At 30.5% G+C, this 9646-nt stretch overlaps 1 long non-coding RNA gene across 2 annotated transcripts; it reads right to left on the bottom strand.

Annotated features, from left to right (window-relative positions):
* Positions 1–265: 265 nt before the first annotated feature.
* LOC126733594 (uncharacterized) lies at positions 266–1064 on the bottom strand. Of its 2 annotated transcripts, none has more exons than XR_007659782.1 (3): positions 1032–1064; positions 668–836; positions 266–517 (listed from the first exon to the last, which is right to left on the bottom strand). It is a non-coding gene; the product is annotated as an uncharacterized LOC126733594 (long non-coding RNA). The 2 variants fall into 2 exon arrangements; XR_007659781.1 differs by having other exon boundaries at positions 668–914; positions 1032–1057.
* Between the last annotated feature and the right edge of the window lie 8582 nt (positions 1065–9646).

The raw sequence follows: 9646 nt of genomic DNA, 5'->3' as shown, positions 1-9646 counted from the left end.
TCACTTATCAAAGCAACATGGAGATCTCTACTAGTATTCCAGTAACATGATAGGCTGGGCAGTTGATGGTAGCCCATCAATAAATGTATTCCAAGAAAGCACAAAAATTAATTTTCTGTTAAATTTAATGACTTCCCTTTTTGCACAGCATAAAGGTTTTACTGAAAAACAATTTTTTCTACAGCTGGACCTAATAATTTTAGAAAAACGCTAAGAGCCGTATCACATTCAATAAACTCGTTTTCATTTATTCATGCTGGTTGATTATATTCTGACAAATCAGGGGCTATTGCTAATCTTCTTTCCCATTTTCTTTGTATTGTTAATTCGACATTTTTGTCGTTTTCCTCTTAATCACCTTCAGTTTCATTGTCATTTATATTTTCTAGATCGATTTCACTCTCTATCTGTTCTGTAACTTCTTTTTGTTCACTATTCATCACCTTATTTGTATCTTCTAAAATTTCTTCGGCTTGATTATCAGAATTGTCACTGGAAAATACATCTGCTAATGGACCTAAAAATACATTAGTATAAATAAATAAATATATATATATATATATATATATATATATATATATATTTATATTATGTAAATATAAATAATATATACATGGATATAAGTATCTAGACACCAATAAACTTTAAGTATACACATTACACATACCTTCTTCAACCGCATCAAAATCCTCCATATCAGTGTCAGGATCATTAAAAGATGGAAAATATTCATCTAAATAAAAATCTTCATCCTCTATAATCTCCAGCAATTCTGAGTCAGACAAATTTTTTGTATAAAACTTTTTCTTTGCCATTTTTGTATACTGTCTTCAAATCTAAAAATGCAACGTTATTTATCCCAACGGTACTTATAGGTACCACTCTGAACTAGGGGTCATAAGTGGTGTTATTTACTAAAAATTGTATAAATATTATTCTAGTATACTCTTTTAACATAAACAAAACAGGAATTTTACCATAAATAACTTTAAAAATTAAAATTTCTAATAAAAAACTAGAAAAATACATACCAAATTTATCAGACCACGCACTGTCACGGTCAGCTGCTAACTGAAAGCATGAAATGTCAAAGCAAGTAGTGGCAACCTAAATTTTGTATTTACCGATAGGCATTTAAAAGGATCGTTATAATTTTAAAGCATTTTTTACATGTAAAGAGGTTTTATGGGCTTTTATAAACATGGGACTTTAAAGTACCGTCAGCTGGTAAATGTTATAAACAATTTGAAGGTCATGGGAGACTAAGGGTTAAAATTTGATTATGGTCTCAAATTTGAATTTTGGTCTACTATATCGTGCGCTTGAAACTAGTTAAAAATTTATGGTTCTTTCGGCAATAATAGTAGGCAGATTGAAAAAGTGTTAAATCGGACTTTTTTCGCCCTCTTATTACATAAAGTTTTACCACTTTTCCTATATGTGCGTACTATAATTTTTAAAATACCCATACATTTCCTACCGAATACATAGGACTGGGTCTTAAAAATTAAACAAGAAATATTCACAAAATGTATTACTATATTATAAGAAGAGATTATAGCAAAAAATTCACAAGTTATACAATAAAAATTAACAGATGCACATGCTTGTTAAAAAAAAATTAATACTCGAATGGATTTTCAATTGTGGGTAGAAAACAATATTTTGTTTTCCACAACTTAGGGACTTGAGGTACGCACATAAAAAGACATCACACATGGACATGTCCGGGGACCGAGGAGGCTGGCAAACAAAGGACGAAGAACAGCCATGGATGCCGTGGCTCCATCTTGCTCAAACCATAAACGGACGGTCACGGTCAATACGTCTTCTTTCTAACTCAGAGATAAAAAAGGTGGTTACCATATTAACGTAACGTTCAGACGGTACTGAAACGGTAACCCCATTTTCTTCAAAAAAATTGAAATGCTTTGAGTCAAGGCACTAAATGTACGCACACCCCTCCCTTCTCTAATGACCAATCACTACCTGTCCTTAGAACGTTCGCTCTTTGTATCGCACCCTGTACAAATACTACTTCATACAAATGCATAGAGGTCAATAAAAATTTAATAAAATCACTTAGAAATTACTGCATACTCAATTCACCAGTAATGTTCCTTAGTAAATATTATAAATTAAATAACTATCAGCAAATTAGCAATGAAAGAGGCAACAAGTAAACATTATAGCAGCAAAAATAAAAGATAAAAAATTCACAAATGTATTACTATAAAATAAAGAGATAGAAAAGAATAACAATTTATACAATTAAAGTTACTAGTTATATATGCTTGTTAAATTATTAAAGAAACTATAAAAATTCTTCCAAATTTCATAAAGTTTAAACTTATAACTTAATTTAATGAGAAATTTTGTTGTATGAACGGCCAAGTTTGCAAAATAGAATCTACAATCATTATTTGTAAAATTCACAAGATTTATCATTTTTCAGTTTGGAATCGCATTTTGAGTAAGTTTTGACCTTGAGGCTATCAAAGAGTCTATACAGAAATAAGATGAATTCAAAGTCAAAGTCAAAATATTATTATCTGAAGAACCATTAACACATTCACACGATCAATTCCTATTCTTTGAACATACTACTTCTTGAAATTACTCTACAAACTTATAAACACTATATGGTTAGAAATGATCTAAAAAATATTCCTTAACATTGTAATAAGCTTTTTAAATAAATAAATAAATAATATCTTTATTTAGCAAAAAGCTTCATTCAATAAAAACATAAATGAAAAATAAACTAAAAGTATAAGTTGGTCATAACTGTATCAGGACACTCCGGTTTGTTTGTTTTTCAAGTAATAAACTAAGTTTCCAGAATCAAAATTGACGCTAGAGTTAAAATTTTATCAGATATAAAATGGGGTTTACATGATTCGCTATATCCTATATTGCACAAGAATCTCAAAGTACGCTTTTGTAAAATGAACGCATTCCGATTCCGAAACAAACATCCAGAGCAGGTTTCACAAAAGCAAATTCCACATCGCAAATGGAAGTCAATTAAGGCAAAATAAGCACTTTTTTAAAACTTTTTTTTAAGTTACCCCTGTTCGTATGGCAAAACATCTCGATGCTAATTTTAGGGATAGTTGCTTCACATGTAAGTCAAATGTCAATTTGTCATCTATTATTACCAAACCCTGGAATTTATTGTAGTTTGCTGATAAAATAGGATCTGTGTTTAATACCACATTGTCAAGTTTACATTTAAAATATAAGTCTTGGATACATTAAAAGACAAACAGTCACAATCACACCGTTTTTTGATGTTGGCCAGATACGTGTTTAGATAAGCATTAAGGTCATGAATATCTCTATGGTGCTCTAATTTTGCTCCATATTGAGCTTTACTGGGTAATTTATTTTGGAATCTAATGTCTAGAAATAGAAACCATATTATGAATTATTAAATTTGAAAATCATGCAAAAAAACTTACCCCATTTTGCCGTCTAGGATCCTATGGTCTTACTAAAGACTGGCTGTAGTTTTCAATTTTCAATCCATCAGCATATTCTGTTTTCTTTTGTAATCAAAATATATAATATAATGTTATGTTGCTCTATACAGTGCGAACGTAAAGGTTGGAATAAATTCATTTAAAATTCAGGGGTATGTTCAAAAAAAACGCTCGGACATGTCGATTTTTATTTTTAACTGCGGGTTTTCTTACTATAATTTTATGTATACAGGGTGGCCCAAAAATAAGTTACGGTCATCAACGTAATTTTTTTAAATGTAAACACCTATTTTTTATTTTAGATTTAGGTTCTACATCAAATTCTAAGTACATTTCATGTACCATGTCCTATACCTAAACTCGACCGTTGACGATTGAGCACAATAAAAGGCTATTTTTGGAAGAGTTATTTATATCAAGCAAGAATACATAAAAATATTTTAATTAATTTATTAAAGTTACTAGTTATACATGCTTGTTAAATTTTTAAAGAAACTATAAAAACTCTTCCAAATTTCATAATGTTTAAACTTATAACTTAATTTAATGAGAAATTTTGTTGTTTGAACGGCAAAGTTTGCAAAATAGAATCTACAATCATTATTTGTAAAATTCACAAGATTTATCATTTTTCAGTTTGGAATCGCATTTTGAGTAAGTTTTGACCTTGAGGCTGTCAAAGAGTCTATACAGAAATAAGATGAATTCAAAGTCAAAGTAAAAATATTATTATCTGAAGAACCAAAAACTCTTATAGACAAAGCCTCATAATAATAAACTAACAAAAAATAAAATGAACTAAAATATTACACAAAATATCTTTCACAAATCAGATTATTAATTTAAAAATTTTAAATTTGAAGAACCATTAACACATTCACACGATCAATTCCTATTCTTTGAACATACTACTTCTTGAAATTACTCTACAAACTTATAAACACTGTATGGTTAGAAATAATCTAAAAAATATTCCTTAACATTGTAATAAGCTTTTTAAATAAATAAATAAATAATATCTTTATTTAGCAAAAAGCTACATTCAATAAAAACATAAATGAAAAATAAACTAAAAGTATAAGTTGGTCATAACTGTATCAGAACACTCCGGTTTGTTTGTTTGTTTTTCAAGTAATAAACTAAGTTTCCAGAATGAAAATTGACGCTAGAGTTAAAATTTTATCAGATATAAAATGGGGTTTACATGATTCGCTATATCCTATATTGCACAAGAATCTCAAAGTACGCTTTTGTAAAATGAACGCATTCCAATTCCGAAACAAACATCCAGAGCAGGTTTCACAAAAGCAAATTCCACATCGCAAATGGAAGTCAATTAAGGCAAAATAAGCACATTTTTAAAACTTTTTTTTAGGTTACCCTGTTCGTATGGCAAAACATCTCAATGCTAATTTTAGGGATAGTTGCTTCACATGTTAGTCAAATGTTAATTTGTCATCTATTATTACCAAACCCTGGAATTTATTGTAGTTTGCTGATAAAATAGGATCTGTGTTTAATACCACATTGTCAAGTTTACATTTAAAATATAAGTCTTGGATACATTAAAAGACAAACAGTCACAATCACACCGTTTTTTGATGTTGGCCAGATACGTGTTTAGATAAGCATTAAGGTCATGAATATCTCTATGGTGCTCTAATTTTGCTCCATATTGAGCTTTACTGGGTAATTTATTTTGGAATCTAATGTCTAGAAATAGAAACCATATTATGAATTATTAAATTTGAAAATCATGCAAAAAAACTTACCCCATTTTGCCGTCTGGGATCCTATGGTCTTACTAAAGACTGGCTGTAGTTTTCAATTTTCAATCCATCAGCATATTCTGTTTTCGTTTGTAATCAAAATATATAATATAATGTTATGTTGCTCTATACAGTGCGAACGTAAAGGTTGGAATAAATTCATTTAAAATTCAGGGGTATGTTCAAAAAAAACGCTCGGACATGTCGATTTTTATTTTTAACTGCGGGTTTTCTTACTATAATTTTATGTATACAGGGTGGCCCAAAAATAAGTTACGGTCATCAACGTAATTTTTTTAAATGTAAACACCTATTTTTTATTTTAGATTTAGGTTCTACATCAAATTCTAAGTACATTTCATGTACCATGTCCTATACCTAAAAACTTCAAGTGTTCAATCGTCAACGGTCGAGTTTAGGTATAGGACATGGTACATGAAATGTACTTAGAATTTGATGTAGAACCTAAATCTAAAATAAAAAATAGGTGTTTACATTTAAAAAAATTACGTTGATGACTGTAACTTATTTTTGGGCCACCCTGTATACATAAAATTATAGTAAGAAAACCCGCAGTTAAAAATAAAAATCGACATGTCCGAGAGTTTTTTTTGAACATACCCCTGAATTTTAAATGAATTTATTCCAACCTTTACGTTCGCACTGTATAATCAAAAGTAGTCTGATCTTTATAATCGTAATTTGAAAAAAATCATTTTTAAATTGAATGTCCTATACATCTTCGACTCCAAGAAAAAAATATTTTATTGATTTGACATATATGATACAAAATATCATGTGGCCAAATAACGGTGGTGTCGGTCTAAGAGATACATTACTAAATTAAGAATAATTTTTTTTACTATAATAAAGTTGAATTATTAATTCAACAGCTTAGTATTTAAACCACGCGGTTTATCATTAAATTAAGCTTAAGCTTACAGAGAGTTTTGGAAGTTATAGCTGTTTAATTTTCTTCCTTTGCACCTAACTATTCAATAATTTTTTTATCAAAAAGCTTTTATTTTTCTATTTGTATAGGTTTGGAACTGCCATAAATCGATTTAGTTATTAGTCCTCGCTAATATCTGGACAAAAATTTTCTTAAATTTCTTGAGGATTATAGGAGGTACATACATGCATTATGTCGATTAAATAGCAGCGTATATGGGTATATTTAAAATTGTAGGTGATGAGATTTATTGAAGACACTCTGAGCAATAGGAGTCAGATACAATAAATAATATATATTTTTTTAAATTATGGTATTATAAGCAATTTTGATGACTTGTTGCTTTATGACACTGATAATGTATTCACTTCTATGATTTAATTTCAGTTATTATAATGTAAATAATAATATAGGATTCGTTTTGTTTAAAAAAAAATTATTAGAAAAGAGATTTAACAGTAACCATTATTATTTACAATATCTAATTTATTCAGAATCACTATCTGCTGGATCATTATTACAAACTTTTGAAGTAGCTGGCAAATTTTTGTAAAAGCTCCAGTACTGACTTGTTATAGCATTAGAACCACATAGGCTTATAAGGTCGTTTTTTTTGGCCTGTGGTATTTTTATTGGATTGGAGTAAAGCTTCTTTAGATTAATATTCTTATTACTAGAATTACATTTACCCCTATTCTTATAACGAACATCAATTTCCTTGTAGTCATCTTCTGTGTACGAGGCTTTCTAAAAAATGCTAAAAGGGTTACTTTTCATGACATTTATCGCACAAATTTCCTGCCACTGGACTTTCTCGCCAATAATGTTTTGATTAAAATTTTTACCAATTTCTGATTGCAAATGTTTTACATCCAAGAAGTCAGTGTAGTTCATTTCAATGCATTTATAAGCATTGCCCTTTTTTTTGCAAGTCGTATTATGGGAATTAATTGGTCGGGGGTATAAATGGCCCCACTTCAAAGACAACGTTTTTTTCCCTCTCAATTAAGGCATGCATTGCATCGCATCACCTTCATTTTGGGTATGGCCGACCACTAGAAATTTGTATATGATTTCCTCAATACTTTGAATTGAATTTACACAGTGTAACAGGAGATTAACAACAAATTTATTTTTGTTCTGACCGGCACAATTGTCAGAGTAAAGTGTAATATTTGTACCCTTTGCATGATGTTTTAAGAAAATATAAAGGCAGCTTCCAATTTCATTGGCGCCACGTTTACCAAGGCCTTCATGCCACGTAAAACAGAAACCTTGATTACCAACTACATCATAAATGGTGAAATTGTATGTAGCAAGTCGTCTTTTATAGAAAAAGGCACTAATATCTCCATAGGGAACAGACAAAACAGCCTGTAGATCAAAACAGGCTACCTGTTTAGTGTTATCTAACTTTGCTTAAATTATATCGTTTTCTTTCTCTTGCCGACATAACTTTTTCTCCTTTATGTGCTATCATAATTTGCTTGTTTTAGTTCCTTTTCTGTCTTAGTACAATTGTTTAGTGATTCACAAGTCATACACTGGTCTTTTTTGGGGATGTAAAAGGCAATATTAAATTCTGTGTTGAAGATAGTGTCGTACATGCTTTGCTTGGCAAACGGTTTATTAAGTTCTTCGCAGTTTGCCTTATAAAGTCTGTACAGGGTGGCCAAATAAGAATGCGAGGTACTGTATCTGTTTCTAAAATGGCCGCTAGGGGGCGCAAGTGCAATCTTGAATCTAGAAAACTGATGTTTCTGTAAATTTTGCTGAATTAACTCAACAAAAAAATAGCTGATTATTAAAGTAGAGACTAATCCGAACCTTTTTTATTTGAATAGTTTTGCTGTATCTCTAAAAATAAAGTGGTGGAGGGTGTTCAAAAGTTGGCTTAAAACACACCCTGTATACTAAAAACGCCTTAGCCGATTTTATCAAACTTGGGCTAGTTGAAAAGAGCTATTATTAAGCTACGAATATTATTATATTTCATGTTTTTTTAGTTTTACATCTCGCCGCTAGAGGGCTTTTTTCGGCTTTCTGACACAAATGACTAATTTTCTCAAAAAACTTAAATGCGTTGATATGATTTTTTTTCATAGAAAAATAGCTAAATGATGTCTAAATAATCTTGCGGAAATTGCAACTTGATATCTTGTTCCTAACCTAAAATATAGGCCAAAGAATATTTTATACCCTTAAATTTTAATTTTTTTATACTAATTATTTTGAAATTTTTTAAAATTCACTACTTTTGAAAAAAAAATTTACCATTTTTGAAAATATTACCTAATATCACTAAAAGGTAAGTATTAATAATGCTTATATCAAAAATCAGACCTATTTTATGTTATATATTCACTATGGATATAATACGAAAAAAATAATTATTAGAAAGCAGGCCATGGAATGCAACAAAACAAATGTCTACTCAAATTTTAAACATTCCCCAAATTGTCAATAGTAAGTTGTCAAAAGTTTTACGTTACTTGAGCATTTTTTGTTTTTGCAAAATGTTTACGAACGATGAAGCTGTTGATATGCTTGCGGTTTATTTTGAATGTCTTCAAAATGCTGCAGTAGCAAAAAGAGTTTATGCTGCTCGATATCCAAATCGAAGTCCTTGCGATGTTAGATTTTTTCCACGATTAGTGGCAAACTTACGAGCCAATGGTAGTTTTCGGCCTAGGTTTCAACGGCCAAGAATTAGAAGAAATGTGGACAATATTAACAGCGTACTGGGATATATTGAAGAAAATCCTCATGTTAGCACAAGAGCATTATCCCTTGAATTAGGCATATCAAGAACAACGATTCAAAATATTTGGACAATAGGTAAATTCTAATAGCCATCGCCATATATGAATTTATTTAAGTTCGGCTTTTTTTTTTATATATTTATAGAATGCACCCATATCATGTTAATTTACATCAGGCATTGGAAGAAGCAGACTTTAACCCTAGGTTGGACTATTGCCATTGGATATTAGGCATGATACGCAAGGACAGAGATTTTTTATTTAAAATTCTTTGGACCGATGAAGCCACATTTAATAGTGACGGTAGAGTCAACCTGCATAACATGCATTATTGGTCTGCAGAAAATCCGCATTGGTTGCGTGAAGTTCAGCACCAAGGGCGCTGGAGTTTAAATGTGTCGTGTGGTATACTTGGAGGCAACATTATTGGACCATATTTTTTTTTGAGCAATCTCTAAATAGCAATGTTTTTTTCGACTTTTTGGTAAATCAATTACCGTTGTTGCTGGAAGATGTGCCACTGGAAGTCCGGCAAAATTTGTTTTTGCAGTTGGATGGTTGTCCAGCACATTTTGCTAGAAATGTGCGAGAACATATTAATAACATTTTTCAACAGCGGTGGATTGGAAGAGGAAGCCTGTTTCCATGGCCGCGATCCCCAGACTTAACCTGTCTTGA

The sequence above is a fragment of the Anthonomus grandis genome, chromosome 2 (genome assembly GCF_022605725.1).
Source record: "Anthonomus grandis grandis chromosome 2, icAntGran1.3, whole genome shotgun sequence".
Lineage (NCBI taxonomy): Eukaryota > Metazoa > Arthropoda > Insecta > Coleoptera > Curculionidae > Anthonomus > Anthonomus grandis.
The sequence above is the reverse complement of the archived record's forward strand: the minus strand, read 5'-3'. Positions and strand labels throughout refer to the sequence as shown.